Source organism: Eumetopias jubatus, unplaced genomic scaffold (assembly GCF_037043125.1).
Source record: "Eumetopias jubatus isolate StellerSeaLion01/CBP00866 unplaced genomic scaffold, mEumJub1_p1.0 scaffold_14, whole genome shotgun sequence".
Classification (NCBI taxonomy): Eukaryota; Metazoa; Chordata; class Mammalia; order Carnivora; family Otariidae; genus Eumetopias; species Eumetopias jubatus.
In genome coordinates this window covers 94545444-94564723 of record NW_028274820.1, presented here as the reverse complement: position 1 = coordinate 94564723, position 19280 = coordinate 94545444, and the positions used below count along the sequence as shown (strand labels likewise).

The following is a 19280-nucleotide window of genomic DNA, read 5'->3' as shown; positions in this document are numbered from 1 at the left end:
AGTCTTTTGGCACAATCTGATGCCCCACTTTCACTTTCTCGGCCCCAGACAGAGAATCAGACATTTCTCCAAGGGACAGAAAACATGGTCATCCTTCTCGATTACCCTGAAGTAAGGTGTTGTTTCCTTACCCATTTAAAATAAGCTTCGCAGTAGCTAATGGTTCTTAGGTGCTGTGTGCCCAGCCCCAAGGGTTTTCCGTGCATCGCCTAATTTAATCCATGGGCCAATTCTTTATGGTAAACACTTTTACTTATCCCCATTTTACAGATGAACAAACTGGGGTGTGGAGAAGTAAACTGCACAGGGCCACTCAGCGAGCAAGTAGGGGAGTTAAAATTGGAACTTAGATCATTCTGACCCCAGAATCCAAGCTTGGAACCACCATGCCATATTGCCAATTTTGCTACCAAAACCAAAACCAAAACAAAACCCTACTTAAAAAGAACGGAACTTCATGATATCTACAATTAAAAACAGAAACAAAAACCATGCTTGAAGATGACAGGCATGAGGGAAAATTTAAAGAAGGAAATCCTGGAGAAATCTGGTACCTTTCTCATGTATTCTAAATTGCCAGTAATCACAGTTTAGGATAATCCAGGTCAGGCCTGGAATGTGATGAGAAAGCTTTCTTATAACTCCCCTAGAAGCCTTTTCATGGAATGAAATGGAGCAGGGGCTCTGGACCAAGTCAGTGTTAAAAGCCTTTCAAGCTTTTCTCACACCTACTGGCGGTTTTCTCTGCTTCTGGGGTGGTCTACCCAGAGCTTAGGCTGGCCAGGTTAATGGAGGGGGGCGGTGAGGGGAGGGAGGGAGGGAGAGCCGCTAGGATTACATAATGTGTCCTGCTTCTCCTGTCCTAGGGTGCTGGGAAGCAGGACGGGGGACGGCCTGGAGGAAGGGGCCCCTTTTTCTAAACTGCACAAAGTTGCCTTAGTGGCCAGCAGGGGCCCTATCTGAGTGAAGTTCTTCCTGTACGAGACTGACTGTTCTGGGTTCAAGGGAGAGTGACCCTCTGTGGTCTCTTGATGAGAGAACACTTCCTCCTCCCCACAGGAATTTCCAGTTGTAGTTATTAGCCTAGGTGTAACCTGAAATTTAAATGTAATTACATTTCTCTTAGAGCTAGGAGCTAGGGCTGTCCCTAGCAACCTGCCAGTTTCCTGCTTTCCTTCTCGGGAGGAGAGTCTTCAGCCTTTTATTCCTCTCGCCTTTTGCCACTCCGACCTTAGCGTCGCCTTGAGCCTGGGGTGGTGCTTAGTGAGGAGACTTCACCCGGGACACCAAGTCTCCAGCTTGTCCCCCCGCCCCTTCCCAGCCCCGAGAGTCTTTGTGTGGGACAGCAAGAGGCACCTGTGCGCTTCAGGGGTGGTGAGGGGTAACAGGGAGTGGTAGGTGGGGGCCTGTTAAGATAAGGAGAAAGAATAAACAGAAGCAGATGTGCCTTCAGCCCGGTCCCCAGCCCACTGAAAAACAAACGGATGGCAGCTGGTCTCCGGGGCAGGACCCGGCCTCCTTGGAGCCAGGAGCTGGCTTGGGCTCCTCAGTCCTCATCTCTCCACTGGACCTTGTTTTCCTCCCCCGGAGACAGGCCAGGGGCTCTTTCCCTCCACACGATACAAACCACATATATTCACATTCTATCTATTATCAGTGCCAATGACTCCTCTCCATTTTATTTTGTTTTTTAATATTTATTTATTTTAGAGAGCGAGCACGCATGTGCGAGCATGGGGAGAAAGGGCAGAGGAAGAGAAAGTCTTTTTTTTTTTTTAAGATTTTATTTATTTATTTGACAGAGAGAGACACAACGACAGAGGGAACACAAGCAGGGGGAGTGGGAGAGGGAGAAGCAGGCTTCCCGCCGAGCAGGGAGCCCGACACGGGGCTCGAGCTCAGGACCCCGGGATCATGACCTGAGCCAAAAGCAGACGCTTAATGACTGAGCCACCCAGGTGTCCCGACTCCTCTCCATTTTAAAAAAGATATGCACAGTCATTCTCCTACGAACCACAGAGGTGGAGACTGTGCGCCCACATGTCCCCTTCTAGGCTGAGATTAAAAAGCCAGGAGGTGACTTTAATCCCCCAGAGTGATGGTCGCCTAAAGTTATGGGGCCCCTCCATAGGATGGACCCTCTGGCTGTAAAAATCCTCTGGCTCCCTGGGCAATTTTGGACTCTCCGCCCCCAATCCAGAGGGGATCAAAGCAATAGAAAGTCTGGACATTAAGGGTGTGCAGGGCTGGGGCTGCAGCTGGTGGTGCTTTGGGGCCCTCCTGCAGCATATCATTCTACAGCGATGTTTCCCTTTCAAAAGGGACCTGGACTGACTTAAAATTTTTAGTGTTTTTTTTTTTTTTTTAAGATTTTACTTATTTATTTGACAGAGAGAGAGCACAAGCAGGGGGAGTGGCAGGCAGAGGGAGAGGGAGAAGTAGGCTCCCTGCTGAGCAGGGGGAGCCGATGTGGGACTCGATCCCAGGACCCTGGGATCATGACCTGAGCCGAAGGCAGACGCTTAACCAACTGAGCCACTCAGGCGCCAAATTTTTAGTTTTAAATATTACCTAAATATGTGCAAATTTAAACCTGGGTATACACTCTGTGTGCTTATAAGTAGTCTATAATCCTAAAATTGAAGGAGGAAGGAAGGGAGGAGCCAGGGTCTCACCCACCCACTCCCAGCTAGGGCTGTGTGTCTCCAGTAGAGGTTTTCTCCTCCCGGACGGACCTGACGTGACCCACTGTGGTTCTTGCTTCTGCTGGGCGATCCCCAGGCTCAGGTAACACTGCCCCCGCCCTTCTGTCCGTCCAGCCTAGGGGTGGCGGTGGCTTTCTGCTGTTGCTCATCTCTGGTTTGCCTCACCCTCTCTACTTGGATTCTGGATTCTTCCATCCTGGCAAGCATGGGGTGGGAGGCAGCATTTCATAAAGGTGGGAAGTGCAGGGGTCTTAGGTGGGATGCGCCAAAAGCCAATTCTAAGAGGGAGATTTGCATGCAGAGAGTTTATCGGAGAGCGTGCCCCCCAGCAGCAGCTCTAAGAGTGAGGGGAGCAGGATTGGGCAGAGGGAGATGTGGACATGCAACAGTTGCAACAGAAGCTCAGACGCCAGGATGGCCCTTCAGAATTGTCCCAAACTGGAGCAAGGACTAGAGTTTTGCACCCCTCCCCCTCCCCAGCACGGCTGAGTTGGACTGGGGTTGCCCCCAGGAAGGGGCCAGTGTGGGATGGGGTGGCTGCCTTCAGGCAGGGCTGTTCCTGGGGAGGGACTGGCTGTGAGGGGTCATCAGCCCTGAAGGGGAGCTTGGGCAGGGGCCATAGCATCTGCTTCAGGTTCAAAGCCCACTTCTGCAACTTACTAGTTATCTGACCTTGACCTACTTCCTTATCCTTGAGCATGGTTTTTGGGGTCCTGACAAGTGAAAAGGGAAATTGTGAGGACTGAATGAGACCGTGTTCCCTGTTCCTTAGGGGAGAGAAAGTCTCCGCCCCTCTTCTCTGCTGGCTTCCCTCCAGGTCGCTGCTGTAGTCTGTGAGGTCAGGATCCAGGACAGTTTCCGCCACGTTTATGAGGGGTGGGGCTCTTGTGCAATAAAGGGTCGTGTGCCCAGGTGTGGCCTTTTCTCCCACTTCCTGCTCCCAGGGGCTGGGTAGACCTTGCTCTCCTCATGGGGGGATGGGATGAGGAAGCTGAACCAGGTCCTCTTGCAGGCTGGCCTCCTTGCCCTCCCTCTTCTTCCCCCCAGGAGCACTGGCTGGTTGAGACTGTGCAGGGCACAGGGGAGTGAGGGCTCTGGATCCTTGTGTTCTGAGCTTGGTCCTGTCATTGAGCTCAGAGCCCTGTCCTGAGGTGGTGCATCAGGCTCTTTGCTGTAGAACAGCGCCCCAAATTTCTTCAGGGTCCCCATGATACCTGTGGAGACTTGATATGAATTAGAAAAGGTCCTTCCTCTGGGCAGACACAGCCTCAGGAGTGCTCAGTTAGCAAACAGAGAGTGCCTTTGTGCAAACTAGAAAAAGGCCCCCAGTCTTCCCTGTGCACTTGAGGTGCAGTGCACAACCTGCCCAACCCTATGGGGCGACCTTGAATGAAGGCTCCACTTGATGCCACAGGCTCCTCGGCCTGTCTCTGCCTCACGCATTTTCTCAGTACATGCCAGATCTAAGGTGTAGCCCAGGGTTTTGCACATTTATGTGTGTATTATAGACTATCAACCTATATGCCACAGAGCCAATCTTCCCACACATCCAGCCTTTCTCTCTGTGTTAGAGCCTTAGATGCTGCTTTCTGTGATGGCACTCATGGATTCACTGGGTCCTGGAACTGCAAGGGAGCAGAGAGATTACCAGTCATTGCTTAGTGACGGGGCACCAAGTCTGTTCCATTAGGGACAGAGCCCCGGCCACAGAAGCATCCCAGCCCCACGAGTCTGTCCCCACCAGTCTCCCCTGCTCTGCCCAGAGTGCACGCCTAGTAACTTGGTTGCCCCCGGACATGGACAACAGCATCCTGTCTGTAAGACATGTCGATGGAGGGGGGCGGTATGGGTAGAGCAGAAGTCAGGAGCCAGATGACTTTAGGCTGGATTTAGCCCGGTTTGTTCAATCCAGAACCAAGTGCTGACTCTCAGGACTTTTCTTGAAAAAATGCACATGGTCCCAATGGGCTCGCCTTCCTTCATGGCAACACCCGACTGGAGCTGAGCAGTGTCTTCCTCAGCAGAGCTGTAGGAGTGGCCTTAACCCCAGTTTCATGGGGAAATGATATACTCCAGAGTCAGTCAGCCTGAGTTTGAATCCCGGATCCCTTACTAGCTGTGGGACCTTGAAAAAGTTATTTATTTGTGCCTCGGTTTTCCCATCTGTCAAATAGGATGAGGAAATAACAGTACCCATGTTACGGGGTCGTTATGAGGATTAAATGAGTAAGTACTTATAACCTCACACAGTACATGATATATGTTAGCTGTTGTAATGACAACAGGTGAGTTTCCACTGAGGAGACATTTACGTGAAGTTTCCACAAACATCATTCCACTGTCTCAGTGACCTCCAGATTCCCAGCAATAGACTGCGGCTGGCCTAGAGAAACCCAAGTTGGAAAAGTCACTCTTTGGTCCGTGAGGCCCCCTACCCCCGAGCAAGACGATCTTCCAGACTGGCCAGGCCGTGGGGTAGCGGGCAGCCTTGCCTCCTGGTCTCGTCCTGCTTGGAACTCTGTCCCTGCCGGGGAGATGAAGGGAAGCCCTGTGAACAGCAAGTTACGCCCCCTGTCGGCCGCTTCTAGGAGCCCATCCTGATATGCCAAGGCATTCCTCCTTCCTCTAGTTAAGTCCTTAAAATCTGTCAACAGCTGCCTTCCACAGAGTTACTGGGCATTTTTATTTCCCGCCTGACTCCTGCTTGGGGTAATGAGTTCCATGAGCTTACCACCCACCGAGTGAAGTCAGATTTTCTTCTATTCTTCCTACACGCAGTTCTCTCAAGCTTTAAGTAGAGCACCCTGGTCTAGTTCAGGATTTGGTGAATGAGTTCATGACCACCCTAACCATAACATTCACGATCCAACAGATGTTACTCCTTCGTAGCCTTTGTCTCCCCAGATGGAAGAACCCTCAACATATCACTCTGTGTTTTTATGGTAGCTTCCCTATTTCCTTGACAACTTTGGCTGGCCCCTTTTCCAGTTTCCCACGGTCTTTCTTGAGGTGTAGTAAGCACACGAGACAGAAATCCCTCCCCAACCACACACTGACCCTGTGCCACATTCTGTTACACTTGGTTGCAGTTCCAAGTACCGAATGAGAATTTCACTTCAGTACATGCAAATGGCAGTCATTTTGTTGAAAACTGGAACAAGAGGGTGTTGGGAGTTGGTGAAAGAACAGAGAATCAAAGCAGCAAGCAGAGCACACACATAAGATTTTGCCATAGAGGTGTGGGAATAATATCAGAAGGTGAGATCTTAGAACTCTAGACTCAGAACTCCACCCCAGAGCCGCTGTACACGATCCAGTGCTCACCCCCTCACCACAGTCCTGGGGGCTGGGCTGCACCAGCCAGAGGGGTCACCTTTTCCTGGTTTGCATAAAGACATCTCATGGACCAGCAGCATTCCTGCCCAAAGGGGACAGCGGTGTCCTCTAGATGGGGAGGGCAGAAAAAGCCAGGCCAAAGTGAGCACTGGGTCCTGCTACTCTGCCATAAAGGTTTGTTTTTTTTCTGCTTTGTTTTGTTTTGTTGTTGTTGTTGTTTTAGAATTAGAGGGAGGTTTTTTTTTTTAAGATTTTATTTCTTTATTTGAGAGAGAGAGAGAGAGAGAGAGCAGAGCAGGAGGGAGGGGCAGAGAAAGCAGCAGATTCCCCACTGAGCAGGGAGCCTGACACAGGGCTCCATCCTAGGACCCTGGGATCATGACCTGAGTCAAAGGCAGACGCTTAACCGACTGAGCCATTCAAGCGCCCCTGCCATAAAGTTTTTATCGTCGTTCATCCAGTGAGTATTTATTGAGCATCTCCGTGCGCAGCACCATTTTAAGTGTTGAGAAGAGAGTGGTGAATGAGACGCACGATTCCTGCTCTCACGGAGCTTACACTGTAGTCAGGGGAAACAAATTAACAAAGTCAATTTAGGCATCCCAAGCATCACAGTGGTCTAGATCAGGGTTGGCAAACCGTGGCCCTTGGGTCAAATCCGGCCCTTGGCCTATTTTAGTGAGGCCCATGAGCTAAGAATGATTTATGTATTTTAAAGGATTATAAAACAAACAAACCCTTAGGAGGCTCACAAACGCTAATTATCTACTATTTTTCTTGACAGAAAAAGTTTGCCAAGCACTGGTCTAGACAGTGACTCAAGGTGGTAGGGTGGTCTAGTGGACACATCAGCTGCCTCCCCAGCACCCATCTGAATCGCTCAAATACATGGTAGCCTTGAGATTTGGGTGGCATGGGGCTTTCATGGCCTAAGCCTAATTAGGGTCCTAGGAGCAGTGACTGGTTCAGGGTTACACCAGTGAGTGTGTGGGATTCTCCTGGGCTAAGGGATTGGTTAGGTAAAGTCCAGGACTTTCCTTTGAGTGTTGGAGGACATGAAAGTCTCTCCTTCTGGATGAGGTGAGATATGGATATGAAGCTAGAGATCACTGAAGCCATTTTGCTAACATATAGGTGGTTAGCATGAGGATTAAGGTGACCTATTGAGGGGAGACGCCAGAGAATCATAGTAAAAAGGATCCAAGGCCCTGACTATACCCTGGCTGGAGCCTGATTTGCTTCTGGACTTCATAGTTTAACAGCCACTAAATTCCCTTCAATGTTTAAGCCAATTTGGGTTTCTTGTTTCTTTTGACCAGAAACATCCTAACCGATATAGATGGTCAGGGAAGAAGAAGGTGATGTTTGAGCTGAAACATAAATGGGAGCAAAGAGGATCTGGAAGAAAAACCTTCCAAGCGGAGGAAAATGCAAATACCCCAAGATGGGTATGGGCAAGGCACATCTGAAAAGCGGCAAGGTCAATGAGCCATGGGGAGACTGGTATCTGGTGAGGGAGAGGAGTAGGCCAGGTCTTGGGTGGCCATGGAGAGGAGCTTAGCTTTTGTTCTAAATGCAACAGGAAGCCATTGTTAGTTTGTTTTTTTTAATTTTTAATTTTATTTTTTTAAAGATTTTATTTATTTATTTGTCAGAGAGAAAGAGAGAGAGAGAGAGAGCACAAGCAGGGGGAGTGGGAGAGGGAGAAGCAGGCTCCGTGCTGAGCAGGGAGCTTGATGCGGGACTGGATCCCAGGACCCCAGGATCATGACCTGAGCTGAAGGCAGACACTTAACCGACTGAGCCACCCAGGCATTCCTGTTTTTTAAATTTTTTAAACTTGATTTTTATTTATATGCAACAGTGCAGTACCCAAGGCTTCAGGGCACAGTTTGATGAATTTCAGTGCGTACATACATACATGTGTATCTCCATCACCCAGATCAAGAATGCTTTCAGCCCCCACAGGCCATATATGCAATTTAAAATTTTCTAGGAGCCACAGTAAAAAACACATAAAAAGAAACAGGTGAAATGAATTTTAATTATGTCTCTAACTCAGGGGATCCAAAATATTCTTTTAACACATAATCAATGTTAAAGGTGTCCATTAGCTGTTACTTTTCCAAAGTCTTTGAAATCCAGTGTGCAGTTTACATGGACAGCAATTTCAATTTGGACTAGCCCCATTTCCAGTGCTCAGCATCCACATGTGGCTAGTGGCTACTATAGGAAGAGTGCACATCTAGAGAGTAAGGAAATGAAGCAAACACGGCCCATTGATCAGAAGTCATGTAAATATAAGCCACTGACCTTATCTCTATTTAGAGTTCTGACTCTTTAATTTCATTTTAGTGAAAATAAGTCCCCACCCATTCTCAGTTCCCTAGCCCTATATTCCTCTAAGGTTGTACACTCACCACAGAATTTTCCTACCGTGAGCAGTTTTAGTTCCCTTTTGGGCTCTCCTATGAATGGAGTTGTCATTCTGCCCATTTGTTAGGCAATTCGAACATCTCAATGACAGGCTCCTCGCTTGACCAATAATCCACCAATTCAGATGAAAGTAGTTCCAAACCTGGCCGATCACCTAAATCACTTCAGGGTATTTAAAACAAAACAAAGAGGGACGACTGGGTGGCTCAGTGGGTTAAGCGTCTGCCTTTGGCTCAGGTCATGATCCCAGGGTTCTGGGATGGAGCTCTGCATCGGGCTCCTTGCTCAGCGGGGAGCCTGCTTCTCCCTCTGCCTGCAGCTCCCCCTGCTTGTGCTCTGGCTCACTCTCTTGCGCCCATGCTCTCTATCTCTAGCAAATAAATAAATAAAATAAAACAAAACAGAACAAATAGCCCACATCCAGGGCCTCCTGAATCCCAACCCAGAGACGTGTTCAGTGATGTGCATTTTTAAAAAGCTTGACTGTGAAGGCCATTCAGCCTTGGGGACCACTGAGGATTACCCACTTTGCTGAACACGCCAGAGTCTTCATCTGGGACTGTGGCAGAGACGCAGTGAGTGCTGAAGTGACCGTCCTCTAGGAGCAAAACTCATTTTAACAACGTTGTCATGGCCATGGGAGGGGGGCGTGTCTTTGTTTCTTCAGGGGTGGGACTGTGGCAGTGGCCGAGGTGGAGGCTTCAGAGGGCCCCTTGGACGTAGACTGTTTTGTGCAGGCAGAGCCCGGGACAGGAAAAAACCTCTCCAGTGGACAACCAATATGAGAGAAGACAGAGGGCCACAGATCTTGAGTTGGCCTAATGAGAGGTATGGCTAAGGAAGAAAGCCACAGCTGGTGAGCCATCTTCACCGACTTCCCCCGCCCCCCCAGTCTGTTCTTACCTCCAGCGCTGGCTTTCCTAGCAGTGAGTCCGTCACATCTCTTCCTCACACATGGGTGTATAGTAGCAGAGCCGACCTGTGTTTCAAGGGGACAGTTTGAAAGAGCGATGACTAAGAAAAAAAATTAACTTCATCCTTCTGGATTTCCTTTTAATTGTTGGGTGTGCCCTGGGCACCAGAAATTGTAAAGTAGGCCTGGTTTCCTTCCTTGGATGGATTTAAAGAGCCCTGGGTTTGCAGTCAGGACACCTGAGCTCTAGTCCCACCATTACCACTAGTAGCTGCATCTCTTTGGGCGTATGGTTGAACAAATCTGAGTGTCACTTCCTCCACTGGTTACATATGAGTAATAGTGCCTGCCTTATAGGTTAGCGTGATTACCAGATAAATCACGCCTCTGAAAGCCGTTTGGAAACTGTAAAGCATGACACAAATGCAAGATGCTAAACTTTATCGCAGGGAAAATGACAGAGGGCCTCGGACAGTGGGAGAAACCCTTCACCAGCTTCTAAGATGGTCAGGTCAGCAAGCACGCTTCTTCCTCTCTGCCCTCCCCCCTTTCTTCTTTGCCCCCTCGCCCTTTATAATGGCGTTTGTATGTCTTTACAAGCAGCAGGGGCTCTGATCCTAAAGAATGAGTACTTGAACACGCTCCTGGGATTTTGGCCCTTGATACACACCTGTCCTGGGCTTCTGAAAAGGCAACCTCCAAGAGAAGCCTCTTGGCCAGGTGTCCCTAAATGTTTCCAGTGGCAAGTCCTCCGCAGGCTGGGAGGTTTCCATTGGCTCGGGGCGGGGGGGGGGGGGGGTGTCCCCTGCGTCTATCTTTCATTGGCTGGCTGCAGCTGGGACGAGGAGCGACAGGCCCTGTGCGGTTCACAGCCGAGAATCACTGAGGGCTGCGGGCGCCTTTGCTGCCTCCTGTCCCCAAGTAGCCCGTGGGAGCTCTCTCCTCCTCCCCCTCCTCCTCCCCCTCCCCCCCCTCCCTCTCCCTCTCCCTCTCCTCCTCCCCCTCCACCAGTCCATCCCAGGCTGCTCTTCCAGTCCTGCCCAGTCCTGGGCCGGGCACCTACAACCTCCGCTCAAATCACCTCCTTTGGGGAACCTTCCGGGGCTAAGCCCAGCCGTCACCAGTCCCTTAATGGACACATTTCTGGTTCCCTGCACAGAGAGGGGGAATCAGTCCCCAAGCCACGCACACGAGCAGTGCCTTTTGTCACTTTCTCAAGCCCCGCTAGCTGCGGTAAAATGCTCAGGCTCTTTCTTAACTGTTCTCCCCGGGAAATTTACAGGTCGAAGGATGCAGTAAACCTCCTGGCTCCTTCCCGAAGAACGCTGGGACTTAAATGCACTGGGCCCCAGCCAAACAACCGAATAAAGTGGAAAATTTTTTCATCACTTACAGAAACTATTTTCACCCGGCAGAAACAGCATCTACAGCTTCTCAGAGCAAGCTTGTTTTAGCACCGCCGAGCAAGAGAACACCGGTGCAGTCAGGGGCGCTTTCTGGAGGCCGCTCCAACCGCCCTCCCACTTCCCATCGGGCTGTCATTGTTCCCCCGCCGCTGGGGGCGGCGAACCCCGCAGCCCGGCCGGCGCGCCCCCGCAGCCCCCGCGCTCCCGACCAGCCGCGGGCGCGGCGGCACGGGGCATCCCTGGGCGAGCCGGGCCCGGGAGCTCGGCGGGGGCGCGGGGGCGCAGGCGGGGCCGGCGCTGCCAATCCCCGCGCGGCGCACGTGCGGCACGTCCCCGCATCCGGGCCCCCGCCCCGAGCCGGCTCGGCTGGGGGTGCGGGGGGGTGGGTCCGGAGACAACCCGGGGGGCGCCCGCCGGGGTGGGGGTTGGAGATGGGACCGCGCGGGGGGTCGGGAATGTGCTCGGGGGTCTGGGAGGGGCGAGTGGGCCGGGGGTGAGTAGGGTGTTGAGAGGCTGTGAACGCGCGGGACGGGGGCGGGGGCGGGCAAGGGGGATGCTTGAGGGTCTTGGGGGGGCGCGGGCAGGCAGTGGGGCGGGGGAGTCCGAGCGCGCCAAGGGACTACCCCGGGGCCCACGAGAGGGTCAGCCGACGCTTGGCCATCTCCCTAACCGATTAGGGAAGCGCCAGGAAATTCCCCAAGCCGTCTCAGCCTGGCTCTCTTCCTCTCTGTCACGAAAAAGTGGGCCACACACGGGTGGGGACCGGTCTGCCCCCTGCCAGCTTAGCCGAGGGCCCACGGCAGGAGGGCAGGGATCCGGGGAGGGGGATTTCACATGCTGGGCTCAGAGCACCTGTGCAGGAGAAAGCAGATCATTTTAGGCACCTTCTTCACCCCTCCATCCCCCCCTCTCAATCCCTGCCGTCTCCGCCCAAAAATAGGGAGTGTTTTATTTCTGGTTGTGATTTTGAAACCTAGCCATCCCATGCGTCAGGCACCCAGTGGAAGCACAGGCATCAGAGCTGTCCGAGTGGACTTGACGGTGTACAGAAGGCAAGAGAGGGGCCTCCGCCTTCAGAGGCCGAGACTTCACGGACGGTCCACTCTGAGATGGAGCCTGCTGGCGGCCCGTTAATGTCCTGCTGGAGGAGGAAGGCATCGGGGCCAACATTCTCTATACAGAGCGGCCCCTTCGTTCCCCGCTGTGCTGTTTGGACCCCGGAAAGTGCCAAGTCCCAGCGTGGAAGCCAGTGGGATGTCTTGGAGGTCGCTGTACCTTCGCGGGGAGTCCCCGGAGCGGTACTCTTGTTTACCCTCCTTGGGAGGCCCTAGCAACTTCCGGAAGCGGACTCCCTTTGAAGTGTGGGCAGCATTTCGGTTCCTCCGACTACTCCTTGTCTCCTTTGATGTGAAATGACGCTAGCAGAGACTGGCTCCCGGGACCAAGAGATCAAACACCACTCCCAAGTTCGACCAAGAGATCAAACACCACTCCCAAGTTCACCTCCAGCAGGACGGACATCTTGAAGGGCAGACTGAAATACTGTAGAATCTTAAATTTTCCCATTTCCTGCTGTGTTTTAAAAAATTAATATAGTACCTATTTTTCAAACGTATCATTCAAATCCCAATGCCTCTGAAATGACAGTGGAAAACCTTGGGCTCACCTGCTCGGTCTACATGATTTCATCTAATCCTCACAACCAATGTCCCTGGCTGGTATTATCCCCCACTTTATAGATGGGGAATTGAAGGCCTGGGGTCATACAGCTGTCCCACTGAGAGCCTTCCTTCCTTCCTTTGTTTTTAAAGATTGTATTTATTTGTTTGAGAGAGTGAGAGAGAGTGAGCAGGGGAAAGAGCAGAGGGAGAGGGACAAGCAGACTCTGCACTGTGCATGGAGCCCGACATGGGGCTTGATCCCCTGACCCACGAGTTCACGACCCAAGCCCAAACCGAGAGTCAGTCACTCAACCAACTGAGCCACCCAGGTGACCTGAGAGCCTTTCTTATTGAGCACCTCTTCCACTAAAAGTTAATTGCGTGAGTCAAATGAATCAAATCCCACGAAGCACCACAGTGCCGGGCACACAGTAACCGCACGGTGAAAAGTTACCGATTTTTTTGGATCGCTGTTATCATTACAAATAATAAGCATAAAAGTTATATCATGATAGCAAGTTTGGCAGTGATTGTAGGCAGTAGACCTTGATGCATTCTTTCAGAAATGTTCAGGGTTTTGTTTTTCCTTGGTTAGAGCTATCTCTAAATGGTACTGGGATTTCGACTCCGGAGCAAGTTGCTCCAAGACAAACTGTACTGTAGTTTTCCCACAGAGATTTGCTCCCAGACCTGATCCGTCCTTCCTTCCCAACTGGAGACCATTAGCAAAAACATGCTATTCAGACCTCAGCTGGGTGCTTTGATGCCTATGAGTTTAGAATGGGATGGAATGTGTGTGTGTGTGTGTTTGTGTGTGTGTGTGTATTTTAATGACATGGATAAGGTAACTTAGCTTTGTCCTAAAATTTCACAAAGAAAATCAACATTATTCACCGAATTGTTTACTTTTTTGTTTTTTGGTTTCGTTTTTTGTTTTACAAAAAAGTGTTTTAAAAATGCTTTGGAAGTGGAGAGATCCTTCTGAAGGCCTCTCTAAGTTGAGAGAATGGCTAAGAATCATCTGAGTGAGGCGCTGCGGTGGATGCTGACCTGGGCCTGGATGTGCCCTGGGAGACCCAGGAGGACAGGCGAGCTGCCCCGTTGCTTGGCTTTTTGAAGGACAGGACGGGGAGCGGGCAGGAGCCACAGAAACACTGATAACCGAGGCACCGTGGAGCCCCGATGAGGCCTCTCTTTAATCAGAGGCTGGTGGGGCGGAAGGTATAAAAGAGTAACACATGGTTGAAAAATAATAACAAATGGTATTTCTTGAATACCTATCATGCTGTACGCACCGTGCTAGGGGCTTCACCTGCTTCTCATCATTTCGCCCTATGAGGTAGGTTACATGTTATTATTCCCAGTTTCCAGCTAAGGAAGCAGCCAAAGGAAGGTTAAGTGGCCCAGCATCACCCAGTTGCTAAGTGGCCCAGCCAGGGCTCATGCTCATGGCCGTGTCATTCAGACACGTGGGGGATGGAAGTGTTCTGCTCTTTTTTGCTGAGATCCAGTTTACAAGCTCTTGTCCTGGGGGACGTTCGGGACTTCCCGGTCTGGAGCCATCTGAGGAGAAACTTTTGAAAAGTAGTTGGCTGAATCACAGGGAAGGAGCAATGGCTCAGGGTCTACTGGCTGAGCAGGGATCGGTGAGAGGAATCAGCCCAGAGGACACAGTGGGGCAATGCCGTGACTGGATTGCTGTTGGGGGAGCAAGAGTGCCATTTCGTGGTGTGTGTTTGGGGAAGGACAGAGGGAGATGGGACGGGAGCAGAGGAAGGCAAGCATGGGAATTGAGGTATCATAGGAAGGTGCCCGTGGTTAAGAGGTGGGACCTGCAGGGTGGCCACTTTGTTTCAACATATCACAGTAACACGTCACACCTGACTTCCAAGCAGCAGGAGAGAGGAAAGGGAGAAGGGCCTATACCTTCTTTTAAAGAGACTTTTCTGGAAGAACCATACTATACTTTTTGCTTGCAATTCACTGGCTAGAACTTAACGGCTGGATCCAGCTGAAGGGAGGTGGGAAAATTAGTCCATCAGCAGGGTGTAATGCTACTCTGAATAAACTTGGGGTTCTGTTACCAAGGGGGAGAAACAGCATTGCTGTTGGGTTGGGCAGGCATCTAGCAGAGAAAGCTGGATTTCGTAGCTGTGAAATAAACAGGTTATTGGGATTTGTAATGCACTTAACTCTCCGGTCACCGGCCCTAGGCAGATCACTTTACTTCTTTGGGCTTCAGTGTCTTCACTAAAAAAGGAAAAAAGCTAGACTTTCTGACCAATAGCCGTGGCTGTTAAACGGTGTTCTATGAAGTCCTGGGGTTTCTTGGAGATGCCTCAGAGGCCAACAGGAGCACCTAGAACCGTGACCTCTTGGCTAGTCTCCTGCTCTGTTGCTGGAGCCCCGGGAGGCACACGCCAAGACCTGCTCTTCTTTTATCCGCTTTCTCAGCAGTTCTAAAGCTCCATGGCCTGGGGGAGAAATTTCAGGAGCAATGGTGAAAAGTTTCTGGGTTTTGAGAGAAGCAACTTGAACAGGTTGTGTGGGCTCAGGTTTCTGTGGTTCTAGAGATAGAAGCACCCATTTCTGTAATTTGGAAAACCCAGGGAGGTGTCAGCTAAAAAGCTTGGTAATACTATTGATTTTGTAGGTAATCGGACATAATTTTCTTAACTCGGGGGCGTTAGAATCTGTTTCCCGAGAGCTGGAGTGAAGAAACAATGAACTTTGAGATAAGGTCCAGGCTTGTCTTCCCCCTCTGCTATTTGCTGCTTGTTCTTCAATCTCTCTGAGCCGCAACGTGCTCATCTATAAAATGGGGGTAATAATGCCTACTTGGGGGCTGCTGTGAGAATTAACTGTAATCAAGTATATGAAGGTTGGCCATGAGGAAGCCTTAGTCTAGTGTCACCTGTTGAGCAGAGGGTCTCACACCATCAAACGGAAAAGGTAGAGTAGAACGGCTTGGTCTTAGTGATTTAGCCAGTCAGTTCCTAAGGCTCAAGATAAAAATGATGATGCTGATCTCTGGAGCATCACCCTGACGGTTTCTGAGCTGAGCCCCTATCCTGTAGGGCTTTGGCGTTCATTCCAATGAGCAATGCCCTAGAACCAACCAAATCCCACTGCTGTTGTTTACTTTCTCCCCTAAATCTTCAGTCTTTCCCTCCTTACTGGCTTTCCCCCTCACTCGAAGTCTTTCTCATCTTGAAACAAAATTCTGTTTCTAGGCAGATGACTCTTCCTAGCAATGTCTTCCTCCTTTTCACAGCCATAAACCTTGAATGAGTTGTACATAGGCTGCCTTTCCTTTCTCCCCACCTGCGCTCTTCTGGCTCTCTGTGAGTGGGTTTTTGCCAAAGCTCTATGCTGAATCTGCTCTTGCCAAGGCCATGGACATCCCCAATAACCAGTTTCGGTTCTGTGGCCTGAATGTCCCTAGTTCCTTTGACTGCCTGAGGTTACTCTTTACTTTAACAAAGGAAGATTCAGCATGTGGGTGTAACATGTATAAGTGGGGCATGATCCCCAATATTTCTGAAGGCATATGGTTTGCATATGTTTTTAAACTCTTGCAGTTTTCTCTCTGAAGTATTCCTGTCCTGTTCCTGTGGCTGTCTCAAGCCTCACTCTCTGATTCGAGTCATTCCCAGATATGAACACACCCCTTGTCTTCATGTCCAAGGACACCACTCGGCCAGCAGCAGTGGGTGGAAGAGACTATTATTAAATCCTGGGAATGATGGCATGGGGAGCGTGGAGAACACCAGGTGTGAACCCACGTTCCTGACGTCTGCCGGCCAGCGGCCCAGTGGAACCTCTTTCCAGCAGCCTCTCTTCTTGGCCGGTCTCCTGCTCTGTTGCTGGAGCCTTCTTGCTCCCTACATAGAATTTCCTCCCACATTCATTCCGTTTCCCATAATGCCAACGTCCATCCCAAGGTTGCGTCTCTGGGGTCACTGGGGCACCGGGAGCCCATGAAATAACACTTAACCCAGCTCTACACAGGGTAACTTCAGTTCCCTTTGGATTCAGCTCTCCTTCTCAGGTGAGGGCGGTGAGAGGGGTTACTGGGGGGGGGGGAGGGAGCCGTGGGCCCACGAGACACCTTCCAAACCAAAATGCACGCTACCCCTTGATCTCCACCTTCAGCCACATGGAACACCGGCAGAAACTCCGAAGCCATCTTCTCTTTCATGGAACCAGTGGTGTCAAAGAATATTCTAGGCTTCCCTCCCTACCAGTAGCACCCGCGGATGAAGAATGGAGAGCTTTTCTAGAGCAAAACTTGCAGGGTTGAGGTTTGTTTGTCTTGTCTCCCCCTTACATTTATGTGGCCTTTCCGCGGCATTGACCCCTCAGACCACAAACATCCCCTCCACACTCTCCTCCCTGGGCTGTTAACACCCCACGGTCCGTTGTTTCTCCTCTGCCTCCATCCGCGCCTTCTTTCTGTCTCCTCTTTGGGTGCCTTTTCTGCCTTTTTCTTTTCTTAACTTTTCTTTTAAAATAATTTCAGACTGGGGAACCTGTCTGGCTCAGTCAGTAGAATATGCGACTCTTGATCTCAAGGTTGTGAGTTCGAGCCCCCACGTTGGGTGTGAGATTACTTACAAATAAAATCTTTAAAAAAATATGTAATTTCAGACTTACAGAGATCTGTTGCACAACAGTGTAAATATACTTAACGCTACTGAACTGTACCCTTAAAAATGGTTAAGATGGCAAGTTTAATGTTATATACATTAGAAGCACAATTTTTTTTTAAAGATTTTACTTTTTTGCCAGAGAGATAGAGAGCACAAGTAGGCAGAGAGGCAGGCAGAGGGAGAGGGAGAAGCAGGCTTCCTGCTGAGCAGGGAGCCCAATGCGGGGCTCGATGCGGGGCTCGATGCGGGGCTCGATGCGGGGCTCGATGCGGGGCTCGATCCCAGGACCCTGGGATCATGACCTGAGCTCAAGGCAGCTCCTTAACCAACTGAGCCACCCAGGCGCCCCTAGAAGCACAATTTTAAAAACGAATGCTGTTTTTTTTTTTTTTTTTAAAGATTTTATTTATTTATTTGACAGAGAGATAGAGAGCACAAGAAGGCAGAGTGGCAGGCAGAGGCAGAGGGAGAGGGAGAAGCAGGCTCTCCGCTGAGCAGGGAGCCTGATGCGGGGCTCGATCCCAGGACCCTGGGATCCCGACCTGAGCCGAAGGCAGACGCCCAACCGACTGAGCCACCCAGGCGCCCCAAAACGAATGCTGTTTGAAGGGATAGTTACATTGCAAAGGGGAGAAAAGGGGTAGAGATGGAAGTTGAAGTTCTTAGAGAAACAAGTCAGTTTATAACTCCATTTAAAAAGTATTTAGCACTTAATATAACCTCAAATTAGTTTCAGATTTACAGAAAAGTTGAAAAGAAGGCCACAGTGAATTCCAGTCCACTTGTATGCAGCTTCTGCAAAGGTTAACATTTTATCACATTTGCTTTATCATTATCCATCTATCCATCTGTATTACCTTTTTTCCTGAACCATAATGAATTGCCAACATGATTCTCCTTTACCCCTAGATACTTCTACTGGTTTTTCTTTAAAAGGGCATTTTCTTACACCATAACAATGGTCAAACTCAGGAAAACACTGACACAGTGCTATTGTCTAATCTGTAAACTTTATTTCAGATGTTGCTAATTGTCACAAAGTAACATTAGTAATAAACTTTTTAAAAGACTTTTTTCTTCTGGTCTGGGATTTAAACCAGGATTATACATTGAATTCTTTAGTTTGTTAGTTCCTTAGTATCCTTTAATCCAGAACAGTTTCTCAGCCTTTCTTTTCTTTAAAAAAAAATTTTTTTTTAAAGATTTTTATTTATTTATTTGTCAGAGAGAGAGAGAGAGCACAAGCAGGGGGAGCAGCAGAGGGAGAGGGAGAAGCAGGCTCTTCACTGAGCAAGGAGCCTGATGTGGGGCTCGATCCCAGGACCCTGGGATCATGACCTGAGCCGAAGGCAGACACTTAACGACTGAGTCACCCAGGCGCCCCTAAAAAAATTTTTTTTAAGTAATCTCTACACCCAACGTGGGACTTGGGCACTCATGACCCCAAGATCAAGAGTCACACGCTCTTCCAACCAAGCCAGCCAGGTGCCCCTCTTTCTTTCTCTTTCATAATCTTGGCATCTTTGAAGAGCATGGGATAGTTATTTTGTAGAATGTCCTTCAGTAAGGGTTTGTCTGATGTTCCCAGATGATTAGACTCAGATTCTGCACTTCGGGCAGGAATATTACAGAAGTGATGTTGTGTCCTTCTCTGTGCATCATATTCGGAGGCATGTGATGGCTATTTGTCCCATTCCTGGCAATGGTAGTGTTGATCATTTGGTTAAAGTGGTGTCTGCCAGGTTTCTCCATTGTAAAGTTACTTTTTTTCCATCACAATTGCTAAGTATCCCGTATGGGAGATACTTTGGACTATGTGGATTTCTGTCTGTCTCTAAATGCTGATCTTTCCTCGGCTCCATCATCAGTCTATGCTCTTCCCATTCAGCCGTGCTCCTGGCTTCTGTTCCTCCTCTCTTGCTGCTATGTCGCAGATGTCTGTCTCTGGCCAAGACAGCTCCTGAAGACACAGCTCCCTCACAAGATGTGCCTCAGCCCTGCTCTTCCTGCTTCCCGTTCCCCTGACCCCTTGCTCCTCTGTCCCCTGACGACAGTCCGTGACATCACCGTGCTCCCATCCTGGGCTCCTGGGCATCATTCTAGACTCCTCTCTTGCCCTCACACTTGGTGCACAATCCCATTGATCTTAGGCTCCCAGTACATTTTACTAC

The 19280-nt window shown here is 50.0% G+C and overlaps 2 long non-coding RNA genes across 3 annotated transcripts; one reads left to right on the top strand and one right to left on the bottom strand.

The window, feature by feature from the left end:
- Nucleotides 1-2605: 2605 nt before the first annotated feature.
- LOC114211752 (uncharacterized) lies at nucleotides 2606-11208 on the top strand. The gene is made up of 3 exons (XR_003609819.2): nucleotides 2606-2787; nucleotides 9748-9901; nucleotides 10673-11208. It is a non-coding gene; the product is annotated as an uncharacterized LOC114211752 (long non-coding RNA).
- On the bottom strand, nucleotides 7850-10999 carry LOC114211751 (uncharacterized). 2 transcript variants are annotated; one of them, XR_015766722.1, is made up of 4 exons: nucleotides 10784-10999; nucleotides 9381-9456; nucleotides 8478-9311; nucleotides 7850-8286 (listed from the first exon to the last, which is right to left on the bottom strand). It is a non-coding gene; the product is annotated as an uncharacterized LOC114211751 (long non-coding RNA). The 2 variants fall into 2 exon arrangements; XR_015766721.1 differs by having other exon boundaries at nucleotides 7850-9311.
- Nucleotides 11209-19280: the final 8072 nt, after the last annotated feature.